The 21,279-nt window shown below is 46.1% G+C and overlaps 1 pseudogene; it reads left to right on the forward strand.

Moving 5' to 3' along the window:
• The first annotated feature begins 5,766 nt into the window (after positions 1-5,766).
• On the forward strand, positions 5,767-21,242 carry LOC123405841 (annotated as a pseudogene).
• Positions 21,243-21,279: the final 37 nt, after the last annotated feature.

The raw sequence follows: 21,279 nt of genomic DNA on the forward strand, positions 1-21,279 counted from the left end.
GTTGCACACATATTGCATTCATACCATCATATCTTGCGGTGCTTGTAACTTTTGATCCGTAGCTCCGTTGGAGATGTTCTTTATGTGTAAATTGCTTCCCATGACGCGTAGAATCACGTGAACCTATTTGTTTTGCTGTTTAACAACCAATTAAATGTGTCAGTTCAAATCTGAACAGATTTGTAAATTAACATGTGAGGTCGTTTCGGAGGTGTTATATGTCATTTCCGACCTCATTTAAAACGCCTAGATAGGTAGTTTAATTACGCTTCACCTCTTGCCATGTTTAACCACATTTCATATTACCGTGTATCTAATCGGGATAGAACTAAATAATTAACGTGTAGTTTCATTAATATGCAACTCATTGCATATTGAACTTCAATTAATGTGTAGTGTTTGTTTGTGTGATTTGCCATGCCGTGGCTTGCATGTATTCAGCTGCTCATGCATCATATGTGTTGTGCATCGTGTGGTGACTTCCGTGTGTTGATTTGTATTTCCGGTTTGCTTCGTCTCGATAGAGTTCCGCAGCGTGCCGGATTTTGAGGACCCGTTCGACTACGTCGGTTCGTCTGCTTCACGGAGTCGTTCTTCTTCCAAGCGGGATCTCAGGCAAGATGACCATTTCCCCATATACCATTACTATCATTGCCATGCTAGTTTTACCGTTTCTATCGTTTATGTCTTGTTGCCTACCACATGTTAAATATAAGCCTCTCAACAATGTCATGAAAACCTTCAACCTGTTCAACCTAACAAACCACTGATTGACTATGTTACCGCTTGCTTAACCTGTGTAGCGTTGCTAGTTGCAGGTGCAGTTGCTTCCATGTGATTACATGGGTTCCTTGTCATATCACCATATTAATGCTATTTAATTTAATGCACCTATATACTTGGTAAAAGGTGGAAGGCTCGGCCTTTCTAGCCTGGTGTTTTGTTCCACCTTTGCCCCCTTAGTTTCGGCTACCGGCGTTATGTTCCATAATTGAGCGCTCCTAACATGATCGAGGTTGTTATGGGGACCCCCTTGATAATTCGTTTCAGATTAAAGCTGGTCTGGCAAGGCCCAACATTGGTACTATTTTCCCAACATAATAATTCTGTTAAATTGAAATGCGTAGGGAGTTAGCGCTACCCGAGGAGTAATTCTACATAATACACGTAGGGCGAGTGCTGATGGTGCTGGTCCAAAACAGAGCACTGTGCGGGGCCACCGCGAGGAAACTCGAGGTTTGGCACTCGTACGCGTAGCTTATCCGTCGTGACCTGAGAACGAGATACGCGGCTCCTATCGGGATCGTCGACACGCCGGGCGGCCTTGCTGGATTAGTTTTACCTTTGACGAGATATCTTGTGCATCGGGATTCTGGTGATGCTTTGGGTAATCTCACAGTTGAGGTTTTCCACTAAGGAATCCGACGAGATTGCGAACTTCGTGATCGAGGATTTCTATGCGGCTTGTGGTAATTTGTGATGGACTAGTTGGAGCACCCCTGCAGGGTTAAATCTTTTGGAAAGCCGTGCCCGCGTTTATGTGGCAACGTGGAAACTTTATTTAACACTGGTTCTAGATAACTTGAAGTAACTTAATTAAAACATGCCAACTGTGTGCGTAACCGTGACTGTCTCTTTCGTGTGTTCCTTCTCCGATCGAGGACACGGTGGGGTTACGTCTGGCGTAGGTAGGTGTTCAGGATCATTCATTTGATCATCAGTAGTCACGTCCGTTATGCGTAGATCTTCCCCCTCTTATTCTTGTACTCGTAAGTTTAGCCACCAAATATATGCTTAACCGCTGCTGCAACTTCACCACTTAACCGTACCTCACACATTAAGCTTTGCTAGTCTTGATACCTTTGGAAATGAGATTGCTGAGTTCCCTGTGGCTCACAGATTACTACAACACCAGTTGCAGGTACAGGTAAAGGTTACTTGACGCGAGCGCGTTGATTGTTCATTTGGAGTTGCTTCTTCTTCTTCTTCATCATCAATCTAGGATGGGTTCCAGGCCGGCAGCTTGGGATAGCAAGGATGGACGTCGTTCTTCTTTTCTCGTTTGTTTTCGTCCGTAGTCGGACCATGCTCTTTTTCATGATGATTATGTATTGTACTGCTGTGACTCTGATGTAGCTTGTGGCGAGTGTAAGCCAATTCTATATATATATCTCTTCTTTTCAGTACATGTACTTGTAACGATATCCATTCTTGCGACACGACGAGATGCGCTTCTATCCCTGACGAGGCCCTCGTGCCAAATTGAGGATAGGGTTGCATCTTGGGCGTGACATTAATGATACTATTAAAAGGTTTGGATTTCAAGAAAATGTTGAGGGTAACTGTATTTATGCAAAGTTTAAACATGGCAAATATATTTTCCTAATCTTGTATGTGGATGATATCTTGCTTGCAAGCAATGCTATTAATCTACTACAAGAGGCAAAGGAGTTTTTATCCTCGAACTTCGACATGAAAGTTTAAACCTTGGTGATGCATCATATGTTTTGGGCATTGAAATTCACCGAGACAGGAAAAATGGTGTCTTAGGACTTTCACAGAAAGCATATTTAGAGAAAGTTCTCCAAAAGTATAATATGCATATGTGTAAACCACACCTTCTCCAATAGTCAAGGGCGATAGTTTTGGGAATCACCAACGTCCCAAGAATAAGTACGAGCTTGATGAAATGAAAACAGTACCGTATACTTCGGCTGTTGGAAGTTTACAGTATGCACAAGTGTGCACACGCCCTGACTTGGCGTTTATCACCGGGGTACTCGGTAGATATCAAGCAAATTCAGGCCAAGAGCACTGGAAGATGGCAAAGAAAGTTGTGCGTTATGTGCAAGGCACAAAAGAAATCATGCTAACATACAGGAGATCTGAGTCCCCAGAGATAAAAGGGTACTCAGACGCAGATTTTGCGGGAGATAGAGATGATAGAAAATCCATATCTGGGTACGTGTTCACTCTCGCAGGGGGAGCTATTCCATGGAAAAGCTCCAAGCAGACCATAGTTGCATCGTCACGATGCAAGCAGAGTTCATAGCATGTTTTGAAGCCACCGGGCAGGTGATATGGTTAAAGAAATTTATACCCGACTTGAAAGTGGTAGATTGTATTCACAAGACACTAAAGATATACTGTGACAACCAGCCCGCAGTATTTTATGCTCACAACAACAAGTCTAGTAATGCTTCCAAGACAATAGATATAAAGTACTCCCTCTGTAAACTAATATAAGAGCGTTTAGATTACTAAAGTTGTGTTCTAAATGCTCTTATATTAGTTTACGGAGGAAGTATTACGTTGTGAAAGATAAAATCTAAGATCAAACTATAAGTCTCGAGCATATAAGTACGAAGTATATGCTTGCGGATCCGCTAACGAAAGACTTACCATCCAGTGTGTTCAAGAAACACTTAGCCGGCATGGGTTTGATGGAAAGCCTATGATTCATGGATCATAAGAGGCCCAAAAGTAAATGAATTTGTTTCAAAACAAAAGTGTGTTGTAGCTGTATGATTCTATCGGCAATTAAGCTGTGACGATGAGACATGCTCTACATGCCTATATGTGATGGAACAAATTAAATAAAAAATAAAAGTTGAGATAAGGGGGAGAATGTTAGGTTGATCTCTCACCGCGTGGGCCCAACGGTCCACCGGGGCTTGATCTATGCGCCCTGATCGGGGGCGCCCAACCCATTATGGTTGATGGGCCCCTGTGACCTGCGCTATATAAAGGACGGTAGGGTGCCGAGGCACGGACTACGAGATTCGTCGCCGTCACACCCCTATCCACATACCTATCCGATCTAGGTTAAGCGCAGTGCTCACGGGAAGCTCCACCTAAGCCTAACCCTCCTTCTCCGTCACCGCTGTCGCTACCGCACCGATGAGACCGGTGGGAGCTCATCCAGCTCAGGACAAGGTAAACCTACGGGCACTACCGTGACTCATCTACCCTAGTCGATCCAGAGGATCTATCACTCTCATCCATATCTGTCCATTGACACAGCGATTCAGAATACAGATTGTAGATTGAGTTTAGTAGGACCAGGATATAGCACGTCCAGCTATATAGATATAGCAATCATCCGATACATCAAAGATCCCAATGCCGGGACAGGCAGCACAAGAGTGCACAAAAAGAATAAGAAAGAAATTAAAAGCAAAGAATGACAACAGAATCGGCTCGACGAAAACAAGGTTGATCCCAAACCGCTGCGCGCTCCAAAGAAATCCACCACGCTCCTAGCACTTCGTACCATCGCATAACGAGAACCACCTTCAGGAAGGAATGCGACGGTGACGACGCTGCAGCCCGGATTGATCCTAGGGTTTCCCCATACGCGGAGGGACGTGGGTGATTGGGAGACCCGACGCCCTTCTGGAAGGAACAGCGACGCCCGTGGGCGTCGCCGTGTCGGTGCCATGCACGCCGATAAGGATTTCTCCCATTCACCACAAACCCCCACCCCAACTGATCCGTCATGCTCCACCAAACGTGCAGCCCACCAATATGCGCTACCACGATCTAGGAGAAACCACCGCCGTCTCACCATGGAGAGCGAAAAGGGACCAACGGGCCCTAGAGGGAACAACCGGGAACGAGGAGCGACAGAGTAAGCAGCCACACGGGAGGGACAACCTCCACCGCCCTCGACGGTCACCGACCGGACGCAATAAGGGGAACACACCAGACACGTAGGCCCACTCGAGCCCTTAACGGCTCATGAAGCTCCCGTTGCCGCGCTGCACTGGACGTGCTGCCCTCTCCGCAACCCCTCACACGAGCCACCCCCTCTGTCCGTCGGAGCCAGCGCAGGCGGAGCCGAGCCAGGCCCGCCCAGACCCATATCGGGCCCCAAAGGGCCCAGATATGGGCCGAGAGAACGCCGAGGCCAACCGTCGTGCCAACCCGCCGCCAAGCGGCCGCACCACCACCTCCTCACCATCCGGAGCAGCGTCGCCCGAGGTAGAACCGCCGCTGCCCAAGGAGCATCGCTGCACACCCGCGACGGGACGACCACCTACAACCGCCGAGCCCGAAACCGGACCATAGTAGCCGCCCACGCCGCCCGCAGTCCGCGCCGCCAGGAGCCAGATCCGCCGCTAGTTGACCACGATCTGCACCAGGCGCGCCCCACCATGGCAGCCACCACGCCACCACTAGAACTCCCGGATCCGACGGGTCGCCACCATCCGGAGAGCTCAGATCCGCGCCGCCGAGCCCCGCCACAACCAGCACCTCCGGCGGCCAACTGTCCCGCATCGGCTAGGGGGTCCACGAGGAGGGGAAGGAGCGACCCCGCCGCCGCCCACGTCGGACTGGCTTGGCCCAACGGCGACACGAGGCGGCGGCGAGGGAGGGAGAGGCCGGAGGAGGAGGAACTGGGGGCCGACGGCTAGGGTTCCTCCCGCACGGCGACGTGGGAGGAGGAGGGAGGACAGGTAGTGAAATGAATAACTAAGCTCTTCATGTATTCTATTTTGGTTGCGTAGTCGCATGATCTGGTTATCCTGGGATCGGTGTTGTACTTGTATGTGGGTTATCCCATCATCTTGTATCATTCGACCATATACGTTGTTGTGTGATTTTGTTATATATATATAAAGCAGGACGAAAGCCTGTTTTAAGATGATTAACTAAACACGCAACCGTATTTTATTGGCTCTAAATAAGGCTTCATTATTGCAAATTTGTGCACTGAATTAGTACTAGTCCTACTCATCAACATGTTACACTACTTGTATATCCATGCCTACATGCAATTCCTGCAAGTGCTATGTTGCTTCTAGCACAAGTTTTCTCTTAAGATTTTGAGTGGGCGACCAATGCAAGTATGAATTTCCTATAATTGATCTGTAAACTGTGCAACACTGTTTGTTTTTTTCCTTTTTGGATTCGTTAAGGAACTGGCTTGCATTTGCCATTTCACATCAGCATTATTTGTGACTCACACTTCTCTCCTCTCTATGCGTCCTTCAACCAAGAAACTTAATATTCCCCATTTCCTTTTAACTTTGTTTTAAAATATAATCCTAGTCGACATCTACTGAGGTTTTGCTAATTGTGTGTCTGGGTGGCCATGCAAATGATGGTATGCAGACGTGGCGAAACTGAGCACAAGCGACTCTTACTTCTTCAGCTTTCGCGACCGCAAGTATGCGACGGGGCTGCGCACGAACCGCGCCACCAGGTCCGGCTACTAGAAGGCCACCGGCAAGGACCGCGTCATCCGCAGCCCAAGGTCGTCCTCGTCCCGCGCCGGCCGCGCCGCCATCGTCGGCATGCGCAAGACCCTCGTCTTCCACCGTGGTCGTGCCCCCAATGGCAGCAAGACCTGCTGGGTCATGCACGAGTTCCGCATCGAGAACCCTCACTCCCCACGCAAGGTGGGTTCTGTTGGGAACGTCGCATGGGAAACAAAATTTTTCCTACGTGCACGAAGACCTATCATGGTGATGTCCATCTACGAGAGGGGATGAGTGATCTACGTACCCTTGTAGATCGTACAGCAGAAGCCTTAGAGAACGCGGTTGATGTAGTGGAACGTCCTCACGTCCCTCGATCCGCCCCGCGAACAATCCCGCGATCAGTCCCACGATCTAGTACCGAACGGACGGCACCTCCGCGTTCAACACACGTACAGCTCGACGATGATCTCGGCCTTCTTGATCCAGCAAGAGAGACGGAGAGGTAGAAGAGTTCTCCGGCAGCGTGACGGCGCTCCGGAGGTTGGTGATGACCTTGTCTCAGCAGGGCTCCGCCCGAGCTCCGCAGAAACGCGATCTAGAGGAAAAACCGTGGAGGTATGTGGTCGGGCAGCCGTGAGAAAGTCGTCCCAAATCAGCCCTAATTGCTCCATATATATAGGAGGAGGGAGGGGGGGGGGCCTTGCCTTGGGGTCCAAGGACCCCCAAGGAGTCGGCCGAGCCAAGGGGGGGGAGGACTCCCCCCCCAAACCGAGTTGGACTTGGTTTGGTGGGAGGAGTCCCCCTCCCTTCCCACCTCCTTCCCTTTTTTTTTTCTTTCCTCTTGATTTTTCTTCTCTTGGCGCATTGGGCACTTGTGGGCTGTCCCACCAGTCCACTAAGGGCTGGTGTGGCTCCCCAAATGCCTATGGGCTTCCCCGGGGTGGGCTGCCCCCCCCGGTGAACTCCCGGAACCCATTCGTCATTCCCGGTACACTCCCGGTAACTCCGAAAACCTTCCGGTAATCAAATGAGGTCATCCTATATATCAATCTTCGTTTCCGGACCATTCCGGAAACCCTCGTGACGTCCGTGATCTCATCCGGGACTCCGAACAACATTCGGTAACCAACCATATAACTCAAATACGCATAAAACAACGTCGAACTTTAAGTGTGCAGACCCTGCGGGTTCGAGAACTATGTAGACATGACCCGAGAGACTCCTCGGTCAATATCCAATAGCGGGACCTGGATGCCCATATTGGATCCTACATATTCTACGAAGATCTTATCGTTTGAACCTCAGTGCCAAGGATTCGTATAATCCCGTATGTCATTCCCTTTGTCCTTCGGTATGTTACTTGCCCGAGATTCGATCGTCAGTATCTGCATACCTATTTCAATCTCGTTTACCGGCAAGTCTCTTTACTCGTTCCGTAATACAAGATCCCGCAACTTACACTAAGTTACATTGCTTGCAAGGCTTGTGTGTGATGTTGTATTACCGAGTGGGCCCCGAGATACCTCTCCGTCATACGAAGTGACAAATCCCAGTATTGATCCATACTAACTCAACTAACACCTTCGGAAATACCTGTAGAGCATCTTTATAGTCACCCAGTTACGTTGCAACGTTTGATACACACAAAGCATTCCTCCGGTGTCAGTGAGTTATATGATCTCATGGTCATAGGAATAAATACTTGACACGCAGAAAACAGTAGCAACAAAATGACACGATCAACATGCTACGTCTATTAGTTTGGGTCTAGTCCATCACGTGATTCTCCCAATGACGTGATCCAGTTATCAAGCAACAACACCTTGTTCATAATCAGAAGACACTGACTATCATTGATCAACTGGCTAGCCAACTAGAGGCATGCTAGGGACGGTGTTTTGTCTATGTATCCACACATGTAAATGAGTCTTCATTCAATACAATTATAGCATGGATAATAAACTATTATCTTGATACAGGAATTATAATAATAACTATACATTTATTATTGCCTCTAGGGCATAATTCCAACAGTCTCCCACTTGCACTAGAGTCAATAATCTAGCCCTCACATCACCATGTGAATTACATTGTAATAAATCTAACACCCATACAGTTCTGGTGTCGATCATGTTTTGGCCGTGGAAGAGGTTTAGTCAGCGGGTCTGCTACATTCAGATCCGTGTGCACCTTGCATATATTTACGTCCTCCTCCTCGACGTAGTCGCGGATGAGGTTGAAGCGTCGTTTGATGTGTCTGGTCTTCTTGTGAAACCTTGGTTCCTTTGCTAAGGCAATGGCACCAGTGTTGTCACAGAACAAGGTTATTGGATCCAGTGCACTTGGCACCACTCCAAGATCCGTCATGAACTGCTTCATCCAGACACCCTCCTTAGCCGCCTCCGAGGCAGCCATGTACTCTGCTTCACATGTAGAATCTGCTACGACGCTTTGCTTGGAACTGCACCAGCTTACCGCACCCCCATTAAGAATAAATACGTATCCGGTCTGCGACTTAGAGTCGTCCGGATCTGTGTCAAAGCTTGCATCGACGTTACCTTTTACGGCGAGCTCTTCGTCACCTCCATACACGAGAAACATCTCCTTAGTCCTTTTCAGGTACTTCAGGATATTCTTGACCGCTGTCCAGTGATCCACTCCTGGATTACTCTCGAACCTACCTGCCATACTTATGGCTAGGCTAACATCCGGTCTAGTGCACAGCATCGCATACATGATAGAACCTATGGCTGGAGCATAGAGCGCATATGCTCTCTATCTTCATCAGTTGCTGGGCACTGAGTCTTACTCAATCTCGTACCTTGTAACACTGGCAAGAACCCTTTCTTGGACTGTTCCATTTTGAACGTCTTCAAAACTTTATCAAGGTATGTGCTTTGTGAAAGTCCTATCAGGCGTTTTGATCTATCCCTATAGATCTTAATGCCTAGAATGTAAGCAGCTTCTCCTAGGTCCTTCATAGAGAAACTTTTATTCAAGTAACCTTTTATGCTCTCCAAAAGCTCTACGTTGTTTCCAATCAGTAATATGTCATCCACATATAATATTAGAAACGCCACAGAGCTCCCACTCACTTTCTTGTAAATACAAGATTCTCCAATCACTTGTATAAACCCAAATGCTTTGATCACCTCATCAAAGCGTTTGTTCCAACTCCGAGATGCTTGCACCAGTCCATAAATGGATCGCTGGAGCTTGCACACCTTGTCAACATTTTTAGGATCGACAAAACCTTCGGGTTGCATCATATACAACTCTTCCTTAAGGAAACCGTTAAGGAACGCCGTTTTGACATCCATCTGCCAGATTTCATAATCGAAAAATGCAGCTATTGCTAACATGATTCTGACGGACTTAAGCATCGCTACGAGTGAGAAGGTCTCATCGTAGTCAACTCCTGGAACTTGTGAAAAACCCTTTGCCACAAGTCGAGCTTTATAAACGGTCACATTACCGTCAGCGTCCGTCTTCTTCTTAAAGATCCATCTGTTCTGAATAGCCTTGCGGCCCTCAGGCAGTATCTCCAAAGTCCACACTTTGTTCTCATACATGGATCCTATCTCGGATTTCATGGCTTCTAGCCATTTGTTGGAATCTGGGCCCACCATTGCTTCTTCATAATTCGCAGGTTCATTGTTGTCTAACAACATGATTGATAAGACGGGATTACCGTACCACTCTGGAGCAGCGCGTGATCTCGTCGACCTGCGTGGTTCAACAGAAACTTGAACTGGTGTTTCATGATCATCATCATTAACTTCCTCCTCAACCAGCGTCGCAACGACAGAGGTTTCCCCTTGCCCTGCGCCACCATCCAGAGGGATGAGAGGTTCGACAACCTCGTCAAGTTCTATCTTCCTCCCACTCAATTCTCTCGAGAGAAACTCCTTCTCAAGAAAAGCTCCGTTTTTAGCAACAAACACTTTGCCCTCGGATTTGAGATAGAAGGTGTACCCAACTGTCTCTTTTGGGTAACCTATGAAGACGCACTTTTCCGCTTTGGGTTCGAGCTTTTCAGGCTGAAGCTTTTTGACATAAGCATCACATCCCCAAACTTTAAGAAACGACAACTTTGGTCTTTTGCCATACCACAGTTCGTATGGTGTCGTCTCAACGGATTTTGATGGTGCCCTATTTAAAGTGAATGCAGCTGTTTCTAATGCATAACCCCAAAATGATAACGGCAAATCAGTAAGGGACATCATAGATCGCACCATCTCTAACAAAGTACGATTACGACGTTCGGACACACCATTACGCTGTGGTGTTCCAGGCGGTGTTAACTGCGAAACAATTCCACATTGTCTTAAGTGAGCACCAAATTCGAAACTCAGATATTCACCCCCACGATCAGACCGCACGAACTTGATCTTCTTGTTATGATGGTTTTCCACTTCACTCTGAAATTGCTTGAACTTTTCAAATGTTTCAGACTTGTGCTTCATCAAGTAGACATAACCATATCTACTCAAATCGTCAGTGAAGGTGAGAAAATAACGATATCCGCCGCGTGCCTCTACGCTCATTGGACCACACACATCGGTATGTATGATTTCCAACAAGTCACTTGCACGCTCCATTGTTCCGGAGAATGGAGTTTTAGTCATCTTGCCCATGAGGCATGGTTCGCACGTGTCAAGTGAATCAAAGTCAAGTGACTCCAAAAGTCCATCAGCATGGAGTTTCTTCATGCGCTTTACACCAATATGACCCAAACGGCAGTGCCACAAAAATATGGTGCTATCATTGTTTACTCTAACTCTTTTGGTCTCGATGTTATGTATATGCGTATCGCTATCAAGATTCAATATGAACAATCCTCTCACATTCGGTGCATGACCATAAAAGATGTTACTCATAGAAATTGAACAACCATTATTCTCAGACTTAAAAGAGTAACCGTCTCGCAATAAACAAGATCCAGATATAATGTTCATGCTCAACGCAGGCACTAAATAACAATGATTTAAGTTCATCACTAATCCCGATGGTAGCTGAAGTGACACTGTGCCGACGGCGATTGCATCAACCTTGGAACCGTTTCCTACGCGCATCGTCACTTCGTCTTTCGCCAGCCTTCGTCTATTCCGCAGTTCCTGCTTCGAGTTGCAAATGTGAGCAACAGAACCGGTATCAAATACCCAGGCACTACTACGAGAGCCAGTTAAGTACACATCAATAACATGTATATCAAATATACCTGATTTTTCTTTGCCCGCCTTCTTATCTGCCAGATACTTGGGGCAATTGCGCTTCCAGTGACCCATACCCTTGCAATAGAAGCACTCTGTTTCAGGCTTAGGTCCAGCCTTGGGTTTCTTCGCCGGATTGGCAACAGGCTTGCCGCTCTTCTTCGAATTGCCCTTCTTGCCTTTGCCGTTTCTCTTGAAACTAGTGGTCTTGCTCACCATCAACACTTGATGCTCTTTACGGAGTTCAGACTCTGCGACTTTCAGCATCGCAAACAACTCGCCGGGAGACTTGTTCATCCCTTGCATGTTGTAGTTCAACACAAAGCCTTTATAGCTTGGCGGCAGTGATTGAAGGATTCTGTCAGTGATAGCTTCTTGCGGGAGTTCAATCCCCAGTTCAGCTAGACGGTTTGAGTACCCAGACATTTTGAGCACATGTTCAATGACAGACGAGTTTTCCTCCATCTTGCAAGCATAGAATTTATCGGAGGTCTCATACCTCTCGATCCGGACGTTCTTCTGAAAGATAAACTCCAACTCCTGGAACATCTCAAATGCTCCATGACGCTCAAAGCGACGTTGAAGTCCCGGTTCTAAGCCATACAAGACTGCACATTGAACTATTGAGTAGTCCTCCTTACGCGCTAACCAAGCGTTCTTAACATCCTGATTAGCCGTAGCGGGTGGTTCATCTCCTAGCGCAGCATTAAGGACATATCCTTCTTCGCAGCTTGTAAGATTAGCTTAAGATTACGAGCCCAGTCTACAAAGTTGCTTCCATCATCTTTCAACTTAGCTTTCTCTAGGAACGTATTAAAATTCAGGATGACTGTCCCGTGAGCCATGATCTACAACACAAATATATTCAAAGTGGACTTAGACTATGTTCAAGATAATTAGAGTTCAACTTAATCAAATTATATGCTAAACTCCCACTCAAAAAGTACATCTCTCTAGTCATTTGAGTGGTTCATGATCCACTTACACTATCCCAAGTCCGATCATCACGTGAGTTGAGTATAGTTTCAGTGGTAAGCATCCCTATGCTAATCATATCAATTATATGATTCACGATCGACCTTTCGGTCTCATGTGTTCCGAGGCCATGTCTGCACATGCTAGGCTTGTCAAGCTTAACCCGAGTGTTCCGCGTGCGCAACTGTTTTGCACCCGTTGTATGTGAACGTTGAGTCTATCACACCCGATCATCACGTGGTGTCTCGAAACGACGAACTGTAGCAACGGTGCACAGTCGGGGAGAACACAATTTCGTCTTGAAATTTTAGTGAGAGATCACCTCATAATGCTACTGTCGTTCTAAGCAAAATAAGGTGCATAAAAGGATTAACATCACATGCAATTCATAAGTGACATGATATGGCCATCATCACGTGCTTCTTGATCTCCATCACCAAAGCATCGGCACGATCTTGTTGTCACCGGCGCCACACCATGATCATCCATCAACGTGTTGCCATCGGGGTTGTCGTGCTACTTATGCTATTACTACTAAAGCTACATCCTAGCAAAATAGTAAACGCATCTGCAAGCACAAACGTTAGTATAAAGACAACCCTATGGCTCCTGCCGGTTGCCGTACCATCGACATGCAAGTCGATATTTCTATTACAACATGATCATCTCATACATCCAATCTATCACATCACATCGTTGGCCATATCACATCACAATCATACCCTGCAAAAACAAGTTAGACGTCCTCTAATTTTGTTGTTGCATGTTTTACGTGGTGACCAAGGGTATCTAGTAGGATCGCATCTTACTTACGCAAACACCACAACGGAGATATATGAGTTGCTATTTAACCTCATTCAAGGACCTCCTCGGTCAAATCCGATTCAACTAAAGTTGGAGAAACCGTCACTTGCCAGTCATCTTTGAGCAAAGGGGGTTACTCGTAACGATGAAACCAGTCTCTCGTAAGCGTACGAGTAATGTCGGTCCAAGCCGCTTCAATCCAACAATACCGCGGAATCAAGAAAAGACTAAGGAGGGCAACAAAGCGCACATCACCGCCCACAAAACCTTTTGTGTTCTACTCGAGAAGACATCTACGCATCAACCTAGCTCATAATGCCACTGTTTGAGAACGTCGCATGGGAAACAAAAATTTTCCTACGTGCACGAAGACCTATCATGGTGATGTCCATCTACGAGAGGGGATGAGTGATCTACATACCCTTGTAGATCGTACAGCAGAAGCGTTAGAGAACGCGGTTGATGTAGTGGAACGTCCTCACGTCCCTCGATCCGCCCCACGAACAATCCCGCGATCAGTCCCACGATCTAGTACCGAACGGACGGCACCTCCGCGTTCAGCACACGTACAGCTCGACGATGATCTCGGCCTTCTTGATCCAGCAAGAGAGACGGAGAGGTAGAAGAGTTCTCCGGCAGCGTGACGGCGCTCCGGAGGTTGGTGATGACCTTGTCTCAGCAGGGCTCCGCCCGAGCTCCGCAGAAACGCGATCTAGAGGAAAAACCGTGGAGGTATGTGGTCGGGCAGCCGTGAGAAAGTCATCCCAAATCAGCCCTAATTGCTCCATATATATAGGAGGAGGGAGGGGGGCCTTGCCTTGGGGTCCAAGGACCCCCAAGGAGTCGGCCGAGCCAAGGGGGGGAGGACTCCCCCCCAAACCGAGTTGGACTTGGTTTGGTGGGAGGAGTCCCCCTCCCTTCCCACCTCCTTCCCTTTTTTTTTCTTTCCTCTTGATGTTTCTTCTCTTGGCGCATTGGGCACTTGTGGGCTGTCCCAGCAGCCCACTAAGGGCTGGTGTGGCTCCCCAAATTCCAATGGGCTTCGCCGGGGTGGGCTGCCCCCCCCCCCCCGGTGAACTCCCGGAACCCATTCGTCATTCCCGGTACACTCCCGGTAACTCCGAAAACCTTCCGGTAATCAAATGAGGTCATCCTATATATCAATCTTCATTTCCGGACCATTCCGGAAACCCTCGTGACGTCCGTGATCTCATCCAGGACTCCAAACAACATTCGGTAACCAACCATATAACTCAAATACGCATAAAACAACGTCGAACTTTAAGTGTGCAGACCCTGCGGGTTCGAGAACTATGTAGACATGACCCGAGAGACTCCTCGGTCAATATCCAATAGCGGGACCTGGATGCCCATATTGGATCCTACATATTCTACGAAGATCTTATCGTTTGAACCTCAGTGCCAAGGATTCGTATAATCCCGTATGTCATTCCCTTTGTCCTTCGGTATGTTACTTGCCCGAGATTCGATCGTCAGTATCTGCATACCTATTTCAATCTCGTTTACCGGCAAGTCTCTTTACTCGTTCCGTAATACAAGATCCCGCAACTTACACTAAGTTACATTGCTTGCAAGGCTTGTGTGTGATGTTGTATTACCGAGTGGGCCCCGAGATACCTCTCCGTCATACGGAGTGACAAATCCCAGTCTTGATCCATACTAACTCAACTAACACCTTCGAAATACCTGTAGAGCATCTTTATAGTCACCCAGTTACGTTGCGACGTTTGATACACACAAAGCATTCCTCCGGTGTCAGTGAGTTATATGATCTCATGGTCATAGGAATAAATACTTGACACGCAGAAAACATTAGCAACAAAATGACACGATCAACATGCTACGTCTATTAGTTTGGGTCTAGTCCATCACGTGATTCTCCCAATGACGTGATCCAGTTATCAAGCAACAACACCTTGTTCATAATCAGAAGACACTGACTATCATTGATCAACTGGCTAGCCAACTAGAGGCATGCTAGGGACGGTGTTTTGTCTATGTATCCACACATGTAAATGAGTCTTCATTCAATACAATTATAGCATGGATAATAAACTATTATCTTGATACAGGAATTATAATAATAACTATACATTTATTATTGCCTCTAGGGCATAATTCCAACAGGTTCAACTGCCAGGCTTTGAGTTTGTATAATTGATAAACGGTGCAAATATTCATGTTTGCATTTGAATTTTATTTATGCAGGAGGACTGGGTGCTGTGTGCAGGGCTTTTCATAAGAAGAGAGCTAACACGGAGTACGCCATGGACGGAGAGCAGCAACTCGTCAGCGGCGGCATGGCTCGCAATGCTGGTGCCGTCAGCGGCGGCATGGCTCGCAATGCTGGTGCCGTCAGCGGCGGCATGGCTCGCAGGATCCTTTTTCTGCCACGATCCGGATCAGTATCGATCACCACTCGCCTACGGCGCCGTTACCTTCCTTTGGCGCCGCCGGAGGCCACCATTACCAGATTAAGTCGTGTGATCATCAGCACCACCCCGACGGCGCAGCAGGCGTCTCGCTCAGCAAAGTGGAAGCTTTCGCCGCCATGTCGCAGCTGCTGAACTAAGAAAGTATCCATGTTAGATAAAACGAGATCAACGAGACACGAGAGAACAGATTTTTACGTGGAAACCCTTGCGGGAGAAAACCACGGACGCACGAAGGCGCAATCACTATGAGGGTGGAGTATTACAAGCACGAGACGACAGGTCGTCTTTAGGTGCGACTACATGGAGTATATATGAGGGGCAATACATAAGAGTCCTTGCAGGAGAAGTAAACGAGTTGTACTCGTACGCGTCGGTACCAACGCAAAGGCCCACACCGTTTGTACTACGTCTAGTCCAATACGGTAGAATTTGGATCACAATTTAACAATCTCCACCTTGAGCCAAATTCCCTCCAGTAGTCGAAGAAAGTGAATAACTCCATCCAAATCAGCTTAAACATCTTGTGCGCCAAAGTCCATAGGACTAGTGAGAAATACCAACTAAGCCTGAGCAAAGCTCAAACTTATTGGTAGGAACTGGCTTTGTCATCATATCAGCTAGATTATCATGAGTACTTATCTTGCATACCTTCAAATCACCTTTAGCAACAACATCTCGAACATAGTGAAATCTGACATCAATGTGTTTTGTTCTCTCGTGATACATTGCATTCTTTGTAAGATATATAGCACTTTGACTGTCAGAAAATATGGTAGGGCAAGATGAATCTGCACAAAGCTCAGTGTACAAACCTCTCAACCAGATAGCTTCTTTGCATGCCTCAGAAATAGCCATATACTCGGCATCAGTAGTGGAACAAGCCACAATAGACTGCAAAGTTGCTCTCCAACTCACAGCACAACCACCAATGGTGAAAACATAACCTGTGAGTGATCTTCTCTTATCCAAATCACCAGCAAAATCAGAATCAACAAAACCAACAAGTCCATCTCCAGTTTTCCCAAACTGTAAATAAGCATTAGAAGTACCTCGCAGGTATCTAAAAATCCACTGAACTGCATTCCAATGCTCTTTTCCAGGATTAGCCATGTATCTACTAACAACACTCAGAGCATAAGATAAATCCGGACGAGAACAAACCATGGCATACATAAGTGAACCAACTGCACTTGAATAGGGAAATCTAGACATGTACTCAATATCTGCATCTAACTCAGGACATAAGGCTGATGATAATTTGAAGTGTGCAGCTAACGGAGTACTTACTGGCTTGGCATTATGCATATTAAAACGACGAAGAACTTTATCAATATATCCCTTCTGACTGAGATATAATTTTCCAGATGGTCTATCTCTGGATATTTCCATGCCAAGTATTTTCTTTGCTGCACCCAAATCCTTCATCTCAAATTCATTACTCAATTGCTTCTTTAGTTCATCAATCTCTGACATGCTCTTTGCAGCAATTAACATATCATCAACATAAAGGAGCAAATAAATAGCTGAACCATTGACAGTTTTCAAATAAACACAGCTATCATAATTAGACCGTTTGAAACCTTGAGAGAGCATAAAGGTGTCAAATCTCTTGTACCACTGTCGAGGGGATTGCTTCAATCCATAAAGAGATTTCTTTAACTTACAGACAAGCTTTTCTTTTCGAGGAATAACAAAACCTTCAGGTTGTTCCATATAAATATCATCTTCTAATTCTCCATGTAAGAATGCAGTTTTAACATCCAATTGTTCAAGCTCAAAATCATTCATGGTAACAATACTAAGTAAAGTGCGAATAGAGCTATGCTTCACAACAGGAGAAAAGACTTCGTTATAGTCAATACCTGGAATTTGGCTATAACCTTTAGCAACCAACCTTGCTTTATATCTTGCCTCATCATTAGGAGAAACACCTTCCTTTATTTTGAAAACCCACTTACAACGAATAGGTTTCTTCTCTCTAGGTAATCTTACCAAATCCCAAGTGCCATTCTTTTCAAGTGATTCCATCTCATCATGCATAGCAGTCATCCACTTATTACTATCACCAGAAATAATAGCCTCGGAATATGAAGAAGGCTCAGCATTACCTTCAATTTCTTCTGCAACAGTTAAAGCAAAAGAAACAATATTGCACTCCTCAATTAACCTTTCAGGTGCATTAATACCCCGCCTAACTCTGTCACGTGCGAGATTCCAACTCGGTGGAACAATAGGCTGATTTGGAGTGACATGTTCATCATCAAAGACGGGTTCATCATGTGCATCAACATTTTCCTTATCAGAAGTATCACCTGAATCAATAACATGCTCCACCTGAACAGTAGGCTGCTGAATAGTAGACTGCTGTTCACTCTCAATTGGAACATTAGTAGATGCAACATCATGTAACATAGCAGACTCATTAAAGATAACGCTCCTGCTAATAACAATCTTTTGTGTTTCAGGATTCCACAATTTAAAACCTTTAACACCAGATTTGTAACCAAGAAAGATGCACTTAACAGCCCTAGGCTCCAACTTCCCATTATCAACATGAGCATAAGCAGTGCAACCAAAAACTCTCAACTGTGAATAATCAGCAGGTAAACCAGACCATACCTCAATTGGAGTTTTCTTATTAAGAGGAATAGATGGTGAACGGTTGATGAGATAACAAGCAGTGGAAGCGGCCTCAGCCCAAAAACGCCTATGCAAACCTGCATTGGACAACATGCAACGGGCTCTGGAAATAATGGTCTTGTTCATACGCTCAGCAACACCATTTTGTTGAGGAGTATAAGGAACGGTGTGGTGTCTGACAATGCCTTCAGACTTGCAGTAATTCCCAAATTGCTTAGAACAGAATTCCATACCATTATCAGTGTGAAGTATTTTTACCTTCTTTTCAGTTTGTCTCTCAATCATAATCTTCCACTCCTTAAAAGCTGAGAAAGCTTGCCATTTATGCTTCAAGAAATAAGGCCAAACCTTTCTCGAATAATCATCAATAATAGTCAACATGTAACGAGCACCACCTAATGACCTTTTGCGAGATGGTCCCCATAAATCAGAATGCACATAATCAAGAATACCTTCAGTTGTATGAGTCGAAGTGTTGAACTTCACCCTCTTGTGCTTGCCGAAGATACAATGCTCACAAAATTTCAATTTACCAGTTTGGTATCCTTTAAGAAGACCTCTCTTATTTAACTCTGCCAAACCAAGTTCACTCATATGTCCAAGACGCATATGCCAAAGGTTAGAAGCATCACAACCAGAATTCTTTGAAATAACTGGAGTAGCGTTACCTGAAACGGTAGAACCTCGAAGGTAATAAATACCATTGGTCGAACTTAAGTCACCTTTCATCACAATGAGAGATCCTTTGGTGACCTTCAAAACGCTATCTCCACCTGAATACTTGTACCCCTTTGCATCAAGGGCACTCACAGAGATAAGATTTCTCTTCATCTTCGGAATATACCGAACATCTGTCAAAGTTCTGATTGTGCCATCAAACATCTTGATTCGAATGGAACCAATGCCTTCAATCTTGCATGGTGAATTATCAAAACCCAAAACGGAACCAGCAACAGTAGTAGAATCAAAAGTAGTAAACCAATCTCTATGCGGGCACATATGAAAAGTACACGCAATTTCAAGTACCCACTCATCATTGGTCTCAGCACATCCAGCAATAACAACAAGAGCATCATCGGAACTTTCATCACGAGCAACATTAGCCGAATTTTCACCTTGTTTGTTACCTTTCGGTTTGTATGTGCCATTCCTCTTTTCCTTGTTCTGCAACTTGAAACATTCTGAGATGTCATGCCCGTCTCTCTTGCAATACCTGCAACACTGCTTCTTGTCTTTAAATTGCGACCGGCCCCTCTGGCCGTTCTTACTTTTGCCACGGTTTCCATTATGTGAGCTGTTCTCCTTTGTCCTGCCACGAACATATAATCCTTCGGCTTGGGATGAACTCGAACCATCATGAGGCACCATTAATTTCATCTTCTCCTTAGAGTTCAAAGCTTCATAAACTTCATTAAGCGTGAGAGTATCACGACTGTATAATATGGTGTCTCGAAAATTGGTATAAGAACTTGGCAGCGAACAAAGTAACATTAAAGCAGTATCTTCTTCATCATACGTAACCTCCATTGCAGCTAGATCGGATATGATCTCTTTAAATTCTGAAATATGATTCAAAACGTTACCTCCCTCGGGTAACCTGTGCATGAATAATTTTTGCTTCAGATGCATCTTGCTGGTGAGATCTTTAGTCATGCAAATCCCTTCCAACTTTAACCATAGAGCGGCGGCAGTTTTCTCGCTCAAAACTTCCTGCAAAATATTATTATGCAAATGGAGTTGAATTTGTGACAAAGCCTTACGATCCCTTCTTTTCTCCTCAGCAGTCCAATCCTCAATTCTATTCTTCCCAAAACTATCCAGTGCATCATCGTAGTCGGCCTGCGCCAACAACGCCCGCATCTTGACTTGCCATAGGGTAAACCTTGTGTCACGGTCCAGCAGCGGAAGATCGTACTTCATGGATGCCATGAGTAGATAAATCTGTGTACACAAAGTAGTACAAGCCGGTAGAGAAAATTCCTGACAGAATTAATATGCAGAGAAAAAAAAACTAGAAACAGTAGCACCTGGTAGCTGAACGTAGCAAGGGAACAAGTAAAACCAAAAACAGCCTGTAGCCTTTTACGTGATGCAGCACTGTTTGCGATCTGACGAGCAGCTACAGCCTCGGATATTTGGTTGCGTGGAGCAGCAGCAACTTGCGGTAACAGCGGCTCAGTGGCGGCTTCGGCCAGGCAGCGCCTCGGTACTTGGGGCAACCAGCAGCGGCAGCACTCGGCGACTTAGGAACAGCTAGGGCCTCGATCGGTACTTGGCGGATCGACCGGCTGGATCGGTGGAATCTAGGCGGGGAACAGCGGCGGCCTCTACTGCTTGCGGCTGCAGCGGCTCGACTTATATGACGCAACCGCAGCAGCACGAGTTCCTATCGGTCTCGGATCCAAGGACGCGTCCGACGGTGCACACGTCGGAACCCTAGTTTCTCTCGTCTGTGGAAATCTCGTATCAACGAACCTTAGCTCTGATACCACTTGTTAGATAAAACGAGATCAACGAGACACGAGAGAACAGATTTTTACGTGAAAACCCTTGCGGGAGAAAACCACGGACGCACGAAGGCGCAATCACTATGAGGGTGGAGTATTACAAGCACGAGACGACAGGCCGTCTTTAGGTGCGACTACATGGAGTATATATGAGGGGCAATACATAAGAGTCCTTGCAGGACAAGTAAACGAGTTGTACTCGTACGCGTCGGTACCAACGCAAAGGCCCACACCGTTTGTACTACGTCTAGTCCAATACGATAGAATTTGGATCACAATTTAACACTCGAGTTCAGCCAGCAACCCCACGGCGGTGGCAGTGCAACGGCGGGTTTGAGTGACGGCGTGGAGCTGATGGACCTAGGGCTGCAGGTGCAGGAGGAGCACTACAACTACTCACTCGTACATTATGTGTACGAGGAGCACTACAACTATTCCTAATGCTAAGACATTTCACTATAAACTAGATACGGATGTA

Source organism: Hordeum vulgare, chromosome 6H, assembly GCF_904849725.1.
Source record: "Hordeum vulgare subsp. vulgare chromosome 6H, MorexV3_pseudomolecules_assembly, whole genome shotgun sequence".
Lineage (NCBI taxonomy): Eukaryota > Viridiplantae > Streptophyta > Magnoliopsida > Poales > Poaceae > Hordeum > Hordeum vulgare.